Here is a 15,672-nt window from a genome sequence, read left to right as displayed (position 1 = left end):
CACAGCTATGACAGTCAGAACCCCAGAACCATTTTAACAATGGAAAAATTCTAACCTATGGCTAAGGGTTCATGTATCTTGATACCAGAGAGCCCTATTATTATAGAATAAAGTTTCTCTTTCTCTTGGTTCCATCAAATTCAGCGTCAGTAAAATTTTAAAAAATTTTTGCTTCTTGAGTTGGGGTTGAGGGGGTAAAGAAACACTTTAAAACATACCTCTTAGAGTGGTATTGATAATAGACATAGGGTCAGGGTCAGAGGATTTTACGTTATATTTGGTACCATTCTGTACTGCTTGAATTGTTTTATCCATGTGCATAAATCCCTTTTAAAATTAAAAGAAAGTTTACAATAAGATAAAATATTTTAATATCCTCTGGAAATAAACATATATATATATATTAAATTTTTAAAAAATTGCTTCTTCTCTCTCCTCATTTTCCCCTTACACATACAGTATCTTTAACAAAAGGGCTCTAACTCTCCTGAAATACTAGGGTTCATTTTCAGTTCACTAAGTCTCTCAAGGAAGTTAGAGATTTCTTATTACATATCTTTCTTCTCTTTGCAGGATCACATACTATATATTTACATACTTGCTTCTATTTTAGACTATGCCTCCACAGATTATCTAATCAGACAATGCAAATATATCTTCATTGTTAATTACAAAGGAAAAGGAAAAAATTACAAAGGAAACAATTTTAAACAGTAATATATTCCATGCACTTTGCATTTACATGGAACAAAAAAATTACCATTAATGAAGGACCTCTACAAATTTACACTAGGTAATTAACCCAAAAGAAAACAGAATGAGTTAATAATGATTATAAAAATAGTCATCACTTTATATGAGAGGCTTTTTTTCTAGGTTATAAACTAACAAATTTAAAGTATACAACTTCCAAGAAAAATAATCAAATGTATACTTTTTATTTTTAATCATTTTGTGTGTGTGTTACAAGTATTAAACTCTTATTTTTTTAATTGAAGTATAGTTGGTTTACAGTATTATATTAGTTTCAGGTGTACAACATAGTGACTCAATATTTTTATAGATTATACTCCAGTTATTACAAAACAATGGATATATTTCCCTGTGCTATACAATATATCCTTCTTGCTTATTTATTTTATACATAGTAGTTTGTATCTTAATACCATAACCCTATCTCTCCCCTCCCCTCTTCCCACTGGTAACCACTAGTTTTTTCTCTTTATCTGTGAGTCTGTTCCTGTTTTGTTGTATACATTCGTTTGTTTTGTCTTTTAGATTCCACATATGAGTGATAACATTTTCCTCTGTCTTACTTCATTAAGCATAATACTTTCTAGATTCATCCACATGTAAGAGATTGTTTATCCTAATATTTCTAATAAATTTAATTTTTAAAATACTTTATCCCATTTTTGCAAGCCAAAGAAATGTATATGTATGTGTACATGTGTGTATTAGTATTAGCAAATGAATAGGAGGAGGATAGAAAAGAAGCTCATAAAATAATTGACAGTGCTATCTCTCAGGAGGAGAATGGAGGTGGGAGAATAAGAAAGGGAGACTTCCACATTTTTCTGACTATAGGTCTGTATAATTTGATTTTTTAAACAATGAGATATATTTATACTTTGTGTAACATGTTTGTGTGTGTGTGAAATTAATAAGTAATATTTTTAGAGTGTTTTAGAGTAATTAAAACTAAAATTTCCAAAAAAAAGAAATAAAAGAAATCATTTTAAGGCATTGAGAGCTTAGTTTTTAGACAAATACAATGGAAAATATTAAACATTGAAAAAATAAAACATTTCTTAAAATGAATTAACAATCTTCTGGTTTATCTGTCTTCATGCCTAGCTTTCTACATTGGTATAGACTACTTAACGTGTGGTTCACACTGATTCCGTTACAACAGTAAATATAATAAAGCAAACCTGATTTCTACAATCTCATGATATTGTAATTCTTAGTCTATATTCACTCAAGGGACTGTGGTGGGGGAGGAGAAGGAGGTAAATAAGATACAAATCTATGCATTTTCAACATATTTTAATGTATCGATTTTTCAGGGGAAAAAAAGTGTATTTAATTTCCTAATTATTTCTTCTATCTTTCTAAATGGTAGAGAACTTTAAGGGAGAAGATAAAAGTACCTGATTGGTTGCAACCTTCCAAATCCATGACCCACTTCCTGAAACCTTGCTCATGGACTCTCATGTGGAACATTTCCCATCAGTAGTTGAAATTACCTTTCGGAACCTCCAACATGTTTCAGAATCTTAGGATGAATAATTAATGCAACTGCACTCACAGACCTTTGTAATGAGCACATACTTTATAAGTAAATAACTAATGTTCAATACCAAATAAATACCAATGGAAAGAGATTTCTAGAAAGCAGGCTTGGTGTTTTGTATGAAGCCTGAAACTGACACTGATAGGCCAATATTCACAAATTTCCACTTTTATTAGTTGGTTTTTAGACCCATTTACTGACTGTGTCAGTTTAATTCTCATATTGGCAAATGAATGTTTGTTTGTGGCTCATGAAAGAGAATGGAATTAGCTGTATCATTTAACCACAGGAAGCCACAAATAATGTTAACTGATCAGCTGGCCATAAATTTATTCTTTTTAACTGTTGAATTATGCATTCAATACTCTGCACCTGAAAGCAGTTTTCTTCTTTCCTGTATTTGTGTCAGTCTTTTCTATTTTGTGAATCATCTTTTCATTCAGAGTATATTACATGAATCAAAAGTTTGTGTACATGTAAAATAGTTCACCCCCATATGCCTGGCATTATGCCTTCATTTAACTGAATAATTTCTTAACAGCCAGACTTTATAAAATCTAATTTAAAGGTCCTGCATTGTACTAAAGCACATAATTAAAAGAGTATTCATGAAATTGACCATTTTCCCTGGTAAATACCAAAGAAACAGTACTTCCTGAATTATCTCTGTTTTTACAAGTTTTCCTGACCATCTATAGACTTTTTTCAAGTGAAACTATTTCAAATGATCATGAGAGTGTTAAATTTTTTTCTACTGACTTAGGACACATAAATCATGTCTCATTTTCTATTTGCTTTGAGAGCCTCTAGTGAAGAGAGGGAACTTGTGTGATAGAATTCTATAACATTTTACAGAAAATATCCATGAAGCATATTGGCCTAATGCAAAAGAAGGCTATTGGTTAATGAGAAGAATCTACTGGAAGAGCTAAAGTATCTAGAAGTAGCATGTTGGGATCAGCAGGGGCTGAGCTCCATCCTCCATAGTCATTGGGAGAGCATGGAGAAGTAACCTGATCCCTGTATCTCAGTTTCCTCGTGTGCAAATAGGAATGATTATTTATCTTAAAGGTGTTCTTAAAATTAAATAACGCATTTAAAGTACATGACACACAGTAAAGGCTCAATAAATCCTCCCCCGTTCCCTTGTCCAGGTATAAGTATCACATCTAAAACTCCCAGATATCATCTCTCAGAGAGGATTGGTATGAATTTTATTGTGCAAGATCTGAGTGTTAAGGCAACCATGCTCTGTCACCCTGCTTTCCTTTTAACTATAATGTTCCTTCATGGCATTTCTCACAACTGTAATTAATTACTCTCCTCCACTAGGCTGTGACTCCATGAACACCATGTCCATTTCTGTCTTCCTTCATTGCAGCCTCAGAACTGAGCTAGCAGTTAATTGGTACTCATTGAATAAATGGATGTCCAAGTCTTTTTCCTCTAAACTCTCTAAGGTCAACTGCCTTTTACCGGAATCACTGATGGCCACTACAGGCACACTTCATGATGAAATACACAATGAAAAATAACAGAATTTCCAAGACAAAAAAACCAACAGGAATTTTTACCAACACATAATCAAAATAAAGTTCAGCATTTTCATGTGCTCCAGAGAGAATGCTTTCAAAGGGTTAATCATATCACATTACATTTTTGGTCACTTTCAAAGAGTATGCCGATTCTACTTCAATTATTCTACAGCTATTCATGTGAGTAGGTTTTACTGAAAAAGATCAATTGGTAATGATCTTTCTATAAGAAGAACATAAACATCATTCTTTGATTTGTTGCTGGAGCTGTTATTTGCAGAGCCTGAGGCTGCTGAAGACTTTACTTTAAACTCAAGTTTTACCTGAAACCATTCCTAAAGAAAGGGAAAAGATTTATTAGTATTCCATTCTGTGAGCTGTCTGCCACTGCCATTATTAATATTAAACCGATTTTAATCCATTAAAAATAAATTGTTTCAAAAGTGGTGGTTAAGATTCTCTCCCCAAAAAGCAGCACACAAGTAAAATACTGATTTTCACAGAGCCCACAGCAATGTGCCTTTTACTTTTAATGCATTTTAAAGTGAAAATTCTGAAACTGTGGAGGAAACCTGGCCACTTATAGAGTTGGGAAAGGACTAAACTGCTTGGCAAACTTTTGATACATATAAAGGAATGACATGGAGAGATGCTTGCTAGAACAGCAAGGGTGAAAACTGATCAGTAAAAGGAATTCACAGTAATTAGACTTGCCAGAACCAGAGATTAATTTAAGGATGTGAATACACACTGATAGGTTTAATCTTAAATATTCCTGTAAGGCTTTTACTTACTAGCTCTTTACAACATGTTAAACACTCTACTAAGCACTTTATGGAACTTTTTTTTTCACTTAACTCCCATTTTTTTAAAACAATCCTACAATGTAATAATAATTATGCTTATTCTATAAATAAATAAATGGAAGCCCTGTTGACAAGTAAAGCAACTAGGACCTTAAATGCATCTCTTTCCAAAATTTCTGGTTCTTAACTGCTATGCTATGCTCACTAACCAACCCTAAGGGTTAGACAACCCCAAACTGAGAAGCATTTCATTGGGAAAACAATTTCAAAACCACAAGTCAAAAAATGTCTGATTAGTCATGCAAATCTATAATTTAAAACCTGAGCACAGGGAATCTGAGCAGTCTTAGCAAATACCTCTGACACATCTGCCTTCCATGGTCCCACTGGAGTAACTCAACAACCACTGCGAGCATGCTGGCAGAGACTAGGGGATATCCCTATAGTCCCAAGTTCTACTTGGATCTCCAAGGACCATCACCAGAGCTTCTTCATCCCAGAGGCAGATGAGAGCCAAGGGAAACATCACACACAAAAATATCAGTAGCTTCTCTTTAAAGCCCAAGGCAGAGACCTCAAATTTCTTGGCTTTCAAAAGGAGTACAGCTAGCAAGTCATCAGAACCCACTGACCCATCAAACAACGAGAGAAAGTTTCTCCAGGGTACTTTCTACATGGAATCCTTGAGCCAGCAGCACAATCCCACCGGGCCCAGCTGTCCTACAAGAGAGCTAGCCACATGAGAAAACTAAATCACTGCCAGTTTCTGTAATGAGAGGACTGTCCCCTTGCACCTTAAAAATCTCAGAGCAGAGACTATTCTTCCCAATAAATCATAGAGGACTGAGAGTTGGCCAACTCATCCATTACTAGCCCAGGAGAGTGGAAAGCACTCCTACAGACTGATAAAAGACAAAAGAGCCAACATAAAAGTGGGCAAACTTAGGAAGCACATATCCAAACTGAGAACAAACAAATGAAATAACGTACGATTTCACTAATATTCAGGAAAATGAAAATTCAAACAAACATAAGATGCCAAATATTCTTAAGAGCAGAAATCTCATTTTGGGAAATATATTTGACAGTAATAAAAGCATTAGAATGTTGGTATATATGCACAAGGATTTTTATGTGTCAAAGGAAAACTGAAATCAACTTGACTATTACACACAGGAAGACAATGAAACATACTATATAGTATTTTCATTCTATGCAATATACACCAGCCAGTAAAAAGAATGTTTTCTATAAATCTGGAAGTCTATTTTTAAAAAGGAAAGTGTGGAATAACATGTACAGTAATATTTTCTTATTTAAAAACCTGCTTATGTTTGATATCTTTTTACGGACATGAAGACAGGTGGAAAATGTCATGCACTCTGCTATTCATGTGGCTGAATTCAGGAAAGTGAAAGTAGAAAGATATGAGAAAATCATTCACTTTTCCTTTACATCCTTAGTTTGTTGTATCTGGTACCAATAAGACATTATTTTGGAATTTTTTTTTAAGTTAAAGGAAAAACTATTACATATAATTACTTTCAATATAGCACAGAGATGACCTTATATGAATTTAGATAATATTTTTTTCAATGTTAAAAACTCATCATTAACTCAGGTAAGAAAAGATGATGATCTAAACTAACATAATACCAGAAATAAAAGAAACCAATTCAAAGGATACCTTGCATGCTAGGTAATCCTTTAATGTGGGTAATGAGAAAGGAAAAAAAAAAAACAGCAATGATCTCAAAGTTACTAGGTTATGGAGTATGTAGGGATTATAGTAATTAAAATAGAGAGCAAGGGATAGAGAGCACGTTTGGAAGGGGTATATATGAGAAGAGAAATTTAACTTGAACATATTAAGGTGTTAGGAAATAAACTGACACCATCAGCATGCAAGGGATGGTTAAAGCTGTAGAAGTAAATGGGATTATCCAGGAAGAGCACAAGGATGATGAAGAAAGGAAAGACCAAAATTTAAACAGGTAGAACATCAAACATTACAGTGATAGGTAACTAAAGACCATTCCACTAGAAATCCCTTATGTGTTAATATTTCCAAAGAAAAAGATAAGGCTAAGGAGGTAATAAAGAAGGTGGTATCCGATATGTATAAATTCTAGAAGAGAATGGACTTGGAAAATCATGGAAGCAGAGAATATGTTTTTAAAGTTGGGATGGGGGGAGAGAGAGTATCAACATTGTTAAATGCTGAGACATCCAAAGAAAGCAGACAGAAAATTTTGCCATTGGCCCAAGCAGTAAATGCACAGGGAGTCCACATGGAGCTTGATAGCTTAGCACTTCTTCCAGCCTTCTCCCCGAGAGCCTTGTCAACAGAGTGATATTAGCAAGCTTTTGCATTTTTGCCAATCTTATGTGTGAGAAAAATGGCATATCATTGTAGTTTTAATTTGGATTATTCTCAGTATGAATGAAGTTTAATATTTCTCCATGTATTGAAGGTCCTCACACTTTTTTAAAAGTTGTCTCTTCATGTATTTTTGCCCATTTTCCTATAGGATTTTTGTCTTTTTTCTCTCAATTTTTGAAGGTTCTTTATGTTTTAGGGATTTTAGACTTTTGACTTTGCTTACGGTACTATTTTTGACACAAAAATAAATTTTTATATAGTCAAATTTATCAAATTTTTTTCTTTAATTCATCTGGATTTGAAATCATATTTAGGAAATCTTTCCTTAAACCCAGATTTCAGCAGCATTCACTTGTTTTCTTCTAGGGCTTATATGGATTCACTTTTTTAAAAAAATAAATTTATTTATTTTTGGCTGCGTTGGGTCTTTGTTGCTGCACGCGGGCTTTCTCTAGTTGCGGTGAGCAGGGGTATACATTATTTGTATTTTTCATAGGGGTTTAAGAAAAATTGTGTTCACAGATGCACAGATACAAGTAACAATGTCTTTTAGCAAAGGCATCTTCTTTCTGCCTCCTTCCTGGTTAAATGAAATACACTAACCCACATCTGCTTTGTTCATGACAAGCAGCATGGAACCGAACCGGAAATTTAAAGGTACCGGAAGTATGGCAAGAGTGTTACTGCCCACCAAAGACACGAGCACTCCCCCACCTTTTCCTGCCCCCTTGTTATTAGGTAAAGCCAGGTGACTGGTTATGGCCCATGGTCTATGGGAGGAAATGGTACATGTCTCTTCTAGACCAAAGCATTTACAAGTCCAAGTGGGACCCTTCAACTCTCAAACCTTGTCCAAGAGGTACGAGTCTCAGACAGCACAGCCACAAAACACAGAGCCTTCTTGAGCTCACATTCCTTTGTGACTTTGGAGAGCAGAATCCCACACGCTCATGCTAGACTACAAGCCTAAGGGAGAAATAAATTTCATGTGCGGTAAGTCACTGAGATTTTGAAATTATTTGTTACTACAACTCAGCCTCTCTTACCCTGACCAATAAAAAGAAAAAATATATATTTAATAATTTAAGGATCCTGATCACAGATTGATTAGCAATTAGTTGTCTTCACCCTTACAAAAACAATTTCCAGAATAACTTTAAAGAAATTAGTTTGGCGAGAAGATTAGGGACATAATAAAATAACAGGAAACAAAAAAACTAAAGCATTGGGTATGATAAACGAAATAGTAGCCATCAAAAATAAAGTTAGACAAAAATTAAGATTTATGCCCCTGGTTCATAACACACACAGAAAGAAAAGCAATATTGTAGGTTTCTTAGTGCCAGAGAACAGACACCCTTGTTCAACATTAATGGATATTGTATGTTATTAAGCACTATTATTGCCTGTATTAGAATTCCAGACAGCTGTTCACCAGCTGACAATATAACTCTGAGAATTTCAAATAGAGAGAGACCATGTGAGATACTAGACTGTGAAAATGACCTTCTGTATCAGTGCTTCTCAAACTTTAATGTGAATAAGAATCACATAGGGATTTGGTGGAAAACGCAGATTCTTGAGCTCTACCTCCAGCTATTCGTATACTCTATGTCTAAGAAACTCCCCCCTGCTGGCAGTTTTAGCAAACATTCCAGGTGGCTCTGATGCAAGTGGTCTATGTGCCTTCCTTTGGGGGAAAAGGTACGTAGGTGTCCATTATTAGGAGCCTGGTAGTAACCGGCTCCAACATAAATACAAAACACCCTCCCCACGAATACTCCAATGCTTGTCTTTCCCTTTAAATTTGTCTCATCAGAGTTAATTTTATTGTACTACAAAATTCTTTTCTCCCTTTATACAATATATATATGTATGTTTTCTTACACTTATACTGATATTTACATAATTCTTCCAGGAGCTTGAATGTATATTTGGTTGCAATAATCAAAAATATTTTTCTAACAAGTATGTATTTCTATGAGGATGTGTTATTTTAATTTTTAGTATCAGTGATGTCATATTTTAAAGTCGTATTACCTTTCCAGTTAGAACAATCTATGAGGATTGTTGTAAGGATTAAATGAGGTATAATATGTACAGTAATTAGAAGGGTGCTTAGAATACAGTAAGCTGCAATACTATTAGCTATTCTTCACTAGACCATAAGTCTCATGAGACCGGAGACTTCCTGTGTTTTATTCATTGCTGTAATTTTTGCTCCAACACACAGAGGACACTTGAGAAATATTTGTTGGATGGATGGATGGAGGGATGAGCAGGACTATGAAAATTGTTGTTATCACTATCACCTACTCAGGTTTATACCACTCAAAAGCTCGACAGTTAAAACTTTACACCTGTTGATATTTTTAGATGGTTTTACCATCTTTCTCACCTTCTTTGCCCTCCTTACCCTCACCCTCACATTTTCACCACCCCCAGCCAAAACATATAGTCCTTCTGGTTTGTAATTCTGAAAGGATGGTATTTCAGAGTTGCCTCCATCTAGAGTTCCCTAAGTGGCAAGACTATTGCTTGAACCCGACTGATTGCTCAGCAGTGCAGGATCTGGGAAGCGAGGCTGAGAATCAGTGTGACCAGCCTCAGGTTTGTCAGGGATATGTCACGTCATCTGATCATTACATTCCAGCCATTGTGTGGAATTTAACAGTCTCTTGTAGTAACCGGGTGATTTTTAAACTTGAAGTTGGGACACACAAGATACTCAAACCATGAGTGAACAGATACCTGGCAGAGTGATGGGCTGCCACAACCCAATCTGAAAACAGCATGTGGCAACAAGTATCTCTGTGCTTATGAGAGGACAATAAAGTTGTGCGGAAGAAAAAACATTTGCTTAAGTCTTTTCCAATCTGCTAAAGATGCCAGGCAGTTGGATTAAAAACAGATTTGGGTGAAAAACATATAAACCCTTCAAAAATGCTATCAAAGCCATGCTACCAAACACTGCAACACATTGTCCTGACTAAGAAATTTTGACTTGCAACACAAGTTACAACACATCTGCTAGTGATTATTACGATGATTTTATTCCGTAATTTTGAATAATGGTTGTGTTCCTACCTTTTAAACCACACAGACATACATTGTACATGACATTAATGTTACATTTGTTTCTCATTATACACGTTTCTCATTAACAACTAATTAGTCTTGATTTTTCTCCTTAAATTATGTAGTATTAAAAGAAATAGACCTTAAAAAATGTCAACAGCAGTCAAAGTTAAGTCAATATTAAAGAAACAAACAGTGCTGGCCTATAGTTAACCTTGCAAGCAAGAGTAAAAACTGACCAAATTGCATGTTTAAATTAACCAAAAAAAAGTGTGAAAAAAAATTACATGTTGCACATTACATTTTCTTTTGTGGAGGGGGATAATAAAAGGCTAGGTATGCTGCATTTTAGGTGAAACTGGCTTATATTAGATTTGAACCACCTAAGTGTTTTTATCCCTCTTTCTTCTCACAGTTGGAGATCTGGATAATGTATATTTCTTGAACAAAAAAAAGAAAAAGAAAAGAAGTTGCTTTCAGGAAACTACGCTACATTGAAAAAAAATTTTTAAATACTTAAAATATTATTGTTAAAATCTAAAATATCAACCGCCAAACTAAAACAACCTAATGAAGTTGAAGACAATTCTAAACAACATGCCAGTATGAAAAAATTGGAGAAAAAAATTATTTTTTTTCTTTGTTATAAATTCTAAAATGTTACATGTCACCTGTTAGAAATAAAGATTGTAAGATGCATCCCATCCTTAACTCCAATACCTGACTGCGCTGAAGTTTAAAATAGCAGGAGATCCCAATAATGCCATGTCTAGTCCACTAATAATTTTAAGTAAGTTTTAAAATTGTCCTAATTATTTGACTAGAAGCAGAATAGTTCTAATTGCTTACCCAGCCAGCAGCACCACATCATGGGAAGAGACGCCTATAGTTGTACGGCTTCCTGCAATGTGAGAAGGGAGAAGTTCAGCACGGCCCCAGATTTACCCCACGTGTCAAGAGTTCACGGTGAAACAGTCCTGACATTGACATCGCCAAGACCCAACAGCTGAAACCACCTTAACAGGGTATTAACACCGCAACGTGCTTCATAAACTGTTACCAGCTGGAAGTGGGGGGGGGGGCGGTGAGCAGAGGTGAAGCCTGGGAGAAAGAAACTGGAGAAAAGAAAGAATGTCATTTCACAGCTGAAAGGGGCAGGGGAGACAATTGAAAATTAATATAAACGTAGCGGGGCTTTGTGTAAAATCGCTTTATTTGGGCACAGAGGATGACAGAGCAAAGTTGAAGTCATATAGCTCCTCAAACCACTGGAGCTGTTTTACATTTCCTCTTGCACAGAATCTCAGTTAGGAGTTGGAAAAAGTTAAAGCGGTGCTCTTCTTTTTTCTGATGTCTCAAAAAATTTTGAAACTTCTTTCTTTAACAATATTCTCCCAAATGGTTTATGAAAATGAAGAAAAAGGAGGAGGAAGAGTGGGAGAGAGAAGGAGAGATGACAAGGGGGGGAGGGGGAGGGGGGAGGGGAGGGGGGCACTCAAAGTCTGAAGCAGCTGAACTGAAACAGACAAAGCAGTCTTCATTCTAATCATGACCGAAATCAGTATTTGTCACACTGTAACGTTCATGCCAGTCACCTGTAGATCTTGCCAAAATGCAACTTCTGATTCAGTATGTCAGAAATGGGGCCTGAGAGTCCATACTTCTAAAAAGATCCTCGTGGATGCTGATGGTGCTGGTCCGTGGACCACACTGAGTAGCAATGACCTAGATTCCCCTGCATATCAACAGAAGTTCCTACCAGATGGATTCATTCAAACAAAAGTTGTAACTGGTCTGTGCTGCTCTCAGATGTTTAAAGTAGACTTAACATTGGGCTTAACTTTGTGACATCTCAGTTGTTTCTCTTTTGTGTAATATTGGTCATATTCTCCATGTTTCCTAACTGCATTCCACAGGAACAATTTGATAATTGTTATTTGGTTATTGGTTCCCTTATGCCCTGTATATCCTGCATATTGGTTATCTAATTACTGATGAAACATTCAAACCTATCTCCTCCTAATGTAGAAGGAAGAAAACAGTTTCAGGCTGGCTGCAACAAGCCAGCACTGGCCACACCTAAGAAAAGCTGGGTTCAAGGTGAGATGAGGTCTCCAGGACTGGGAAGAACAGTGTATCCCTATGTGGCAAATAGCAGGTTCTAAAGAAAGTGAAGTTTTAATGAAAGGGAGGAGTTAACCTGTACCTAGCTCTCTGAGGTACTGGTTTTGTCCTATGCTTGCTTGCATGATAGAAAAAAACTATTTAATAGTGGGCCTTGAGAAACGTAAGCCCTGTTCTCATGTCCTGTGTAATTCCAAAGATTCAGAACTGTAAGGAAGAAACTCAATTAAAGGCAGTAGGAAATAGTTGGATGAAATTGGGTAGTAACAATGAAAAATTGAGGAACTGTGGGAAATGGAAAGAAACAAAGGCTAATTCCATATGAATCCAAATATCCAGTCTTTTCACTGGGAATAAATATCAATCCAAGTAAGTGTTTGATTGGAAGTTGTAAAAACTAGCTGCTGGTCCTCTAAATTGGTTTCTCAACTAGTTGCTTTGGTGTCATGTAGTCACAAAAATGATGAGAAAGGTAAATTGGGGGAAATAAACTATTGCTATTTTCATCTTCTTTACTGTTATCTAAGGTTAATGAAAGATGCTAAGAAAGAAAGCTGGTAAGAAAAGGATAAGACTACATAAAGAAGTAAATTCATAAGAGTAAATAAAATAAGGAAAAGGAAGCACTCACGCACCATGAATGCAGTAGAGAGGCCCTTGTGATGGACTTGCTCTGCTAGGGAGCCGAAGAGGAGGAACAGAGAAAGAATCTCAGGCAAAGGAAGGGAGGAAGAAGAGATTCATGTGTCAGAGCTGAGATGAAATATAATAAAACCATTAGAATAAAGGAAATGATCATAAAACAATATTAACATTCTAAAATATTAAAAAGTGAAATCAGAAGTCCAAAATCCTAAATATTTTATCCAAAATAAAATCTGCTTATTAAGGCAAGGACTACAACAGCAGAGGGAAAAAATAAAATCTTCCTCCTTTTGAAAAATCTTCATCACATAATTTAGGCAATAAAATTCTGTGAATTTTAACCAAGCTAGATATCTTTGAGTCAAATGGCATTCATAAAAGGTGCTGAGCTACCTTCTATTAAACTCACTGAGGCTTTAGAGTCAAAAGAACATCTCCCCAACACCATATCATTCTGAAGATATACTGTTTTCATAAATGTGGTTAGCAATAGTCACAGGACACTGTCTTATGTCTGCTTTTTTTTTAATTAAAACCACAATTTAAAATACCATCACACACTGACAACCCAAAGTCTAGGTCTAAAGCTCTACCTAGTTTTGAGAGAATGAGTATATTTTCAAACCAAAACTAATTTAAAATATTAACTCTAAACAGATACCTATTGTGAATTACTTCATTTTTCCACAAGTGATATAATGTTCTCCAAGAGGTAATGCAGTAGAATAAAAAATAATACTTAGGATAAAAGCATTCTTTTTTTAAGCCCTCTCGCCTTAAAGTGTATGCCTTCTTATTACTTCTTAATCCACTTTTTCAGTGAAAAACAAATGGGTGGGGTGCCGCGGGGGAGCGTGGAGTTAAAAGTCATTTAACTTTAGTCTCATGGTGCCATCTAGTGGTGATAAGTGGTAAGACTAGCTAATCTCTTCCAATTTACTTATACAAATAGAAATTGCTACATTGAAAACGAAAGGTTATTTCAGTGAGTATCTCCCATTTCTCTGGAAGCACACAAAGACCTTACCACTTTGTGTGTTCTTTAGGAGACTTAATTTTATACTGCCTTTAGCTCCCGATTACTGGCTTGGCTCTCTTGCCTGCATGAGACAAAAAAACAAGATCAAGGCTGTGTTTGCTCTACTCAGGTTCTTTACTCATACCTATGTTATGAATGTACAACGTGGATGATTAAAACAAGTATTCAATAAGTGAACAAACTTTTTAAAAACACACACAAGCACAAAACCTGCCCAGTAGCGATCTCATTTTGCCTTCTCGCTCTTCATGCGCGACTGAGCAAACCTAGGGGCAGACTCTCCAGCCTGTCTCTTCCCTGCCTTCTTATCCTCAGCTTCACCATATTGAAGAAGTTAAGAACAAGAAAACTGAAGTCAAACAGACCTGGATTTTATTCCTATGTCTTAAATATTATCTATGTAGCCAGGAAACATTTAACCACTGGAAGTTTCAGCTTCTTCATTGATAAAATGAGCTAGTCCCTACCTCATAGGGGTTTTAGGGGATTAAATTAAATGATACATGAAAAGCACCATAGAGTTTGGTCTGTAGAAAGTGTTTAATGTGTTTGGTAACTTTTTTTTTTGCTGTGGGAACTTTCTTCCACTAGATTCACAACCAGTGAAATATCCCACCAGTTCCCAAATACCCCACGTATATTCTAAGTCCTGTAACTTTACTCACACTGTTCCCTTTGTTTGGAGCACCCTTCCTTCAAGGCTTGACTAAGTCCATCCTCCATCATGACAACTTTCTTAACACTGCTTTCCTCCCAATTTCTCCTTTCTCTGGTTCGGAGCAGTCACTGGGTTCCTGACTCACACCTTGGTCACTAATATCCACCCCCGTCTCGACTGGATTTAAGCTCCTTTAGGGCACGACTCCATAACCAGAGTACAGCACTGAGCATTCTCCTCAGTAATCACCAGCAGTTTACAACCCTGACAGTAGCTGGGAAGTGGAGATGTTCAGATGTACGCTGTCTAGCCTTAAGCAGAAGTATAAATGGCAGTCTTTACTCCAAAGACGACCCACAGATCTATTTTATTTGAGGAAAACAGTGTTTTCAAATATTTGAAAGTAAATACAGAATAGGTGCTTTCAAGTCATTATTAGTGGCAACTTTTCTTTCTGACTCCTTGTTTCCAGGCAAAGAGACCCTCTGGTAGCACCCCTCACCTCTTGCCCCATTTTCCTTCCGTGAATTACCAGAGATTGCCTTGATTGGCAGGTGGTGCTTATTTACTAAAATCTAAAAGGAATGAAGAGCAGGGATTTTCTTTCCTGCTGCCCTGAACTAGTGTAAACCAGGCAGCCAGGCAAATGGAAGGAACTCCTCTAAACACCTGACCTTCCCTCGCTTCAGGTGTGCCGTCCCCAGTGTTATAGCCAATGGGAGGAGGTCAGTGGATCGTTATGAAACCACTTTCTCCAAAAGCTTTATCAGGAAAAAAAAAGGTAATGTTTTAAAATGTTGGGGGTTCCCTGATGGTGTAGTGGTTAGGGTTCTGGGCTTTTACTACCATGGCCCGGGTTCAATCCTTGATCAGGGAACTGAGATCTTGCAAGCTGTGCAGTGCAGCAAAAAAAAAAAAAAGATTATCCTGTAGGACAGGAGGAAAATAAACAAAATCTAAAAAAAAAAGTTATCTCCCTAACATGATAGGTATATGTGGATCTCTCATCTAAACTCAGGCAGAGGAAAAGAGTATCAAATTAGCCTTTTTAAACCCTAACAAGCTGCTTCTGTGACTCTTACATCTTACATTTTATGTTTTTCCACAA

The sequence above is a fragment of the Pseudorca crassidens genome, chromosome 3 (assembly GCF_039906515.1).
Source record: "Pseudorca crassidens isolate mPseCra1 chromosome 3, mPseCra1.hap1, whole genome shotgun sequence".
In the NCBI taxonomy this organism is placed as follows: domain Eukaryota; kingdom Metazoa; phylum Chordata; class Mammalia; order Artiodactyla; family Delphinidae; genus Pseudorca; species Pseudorca crassidens.
The sequence above is the reverse complement of the archived record's forward strand: the minus strand, read 5'-3'. Positions refer to the sequence as shown.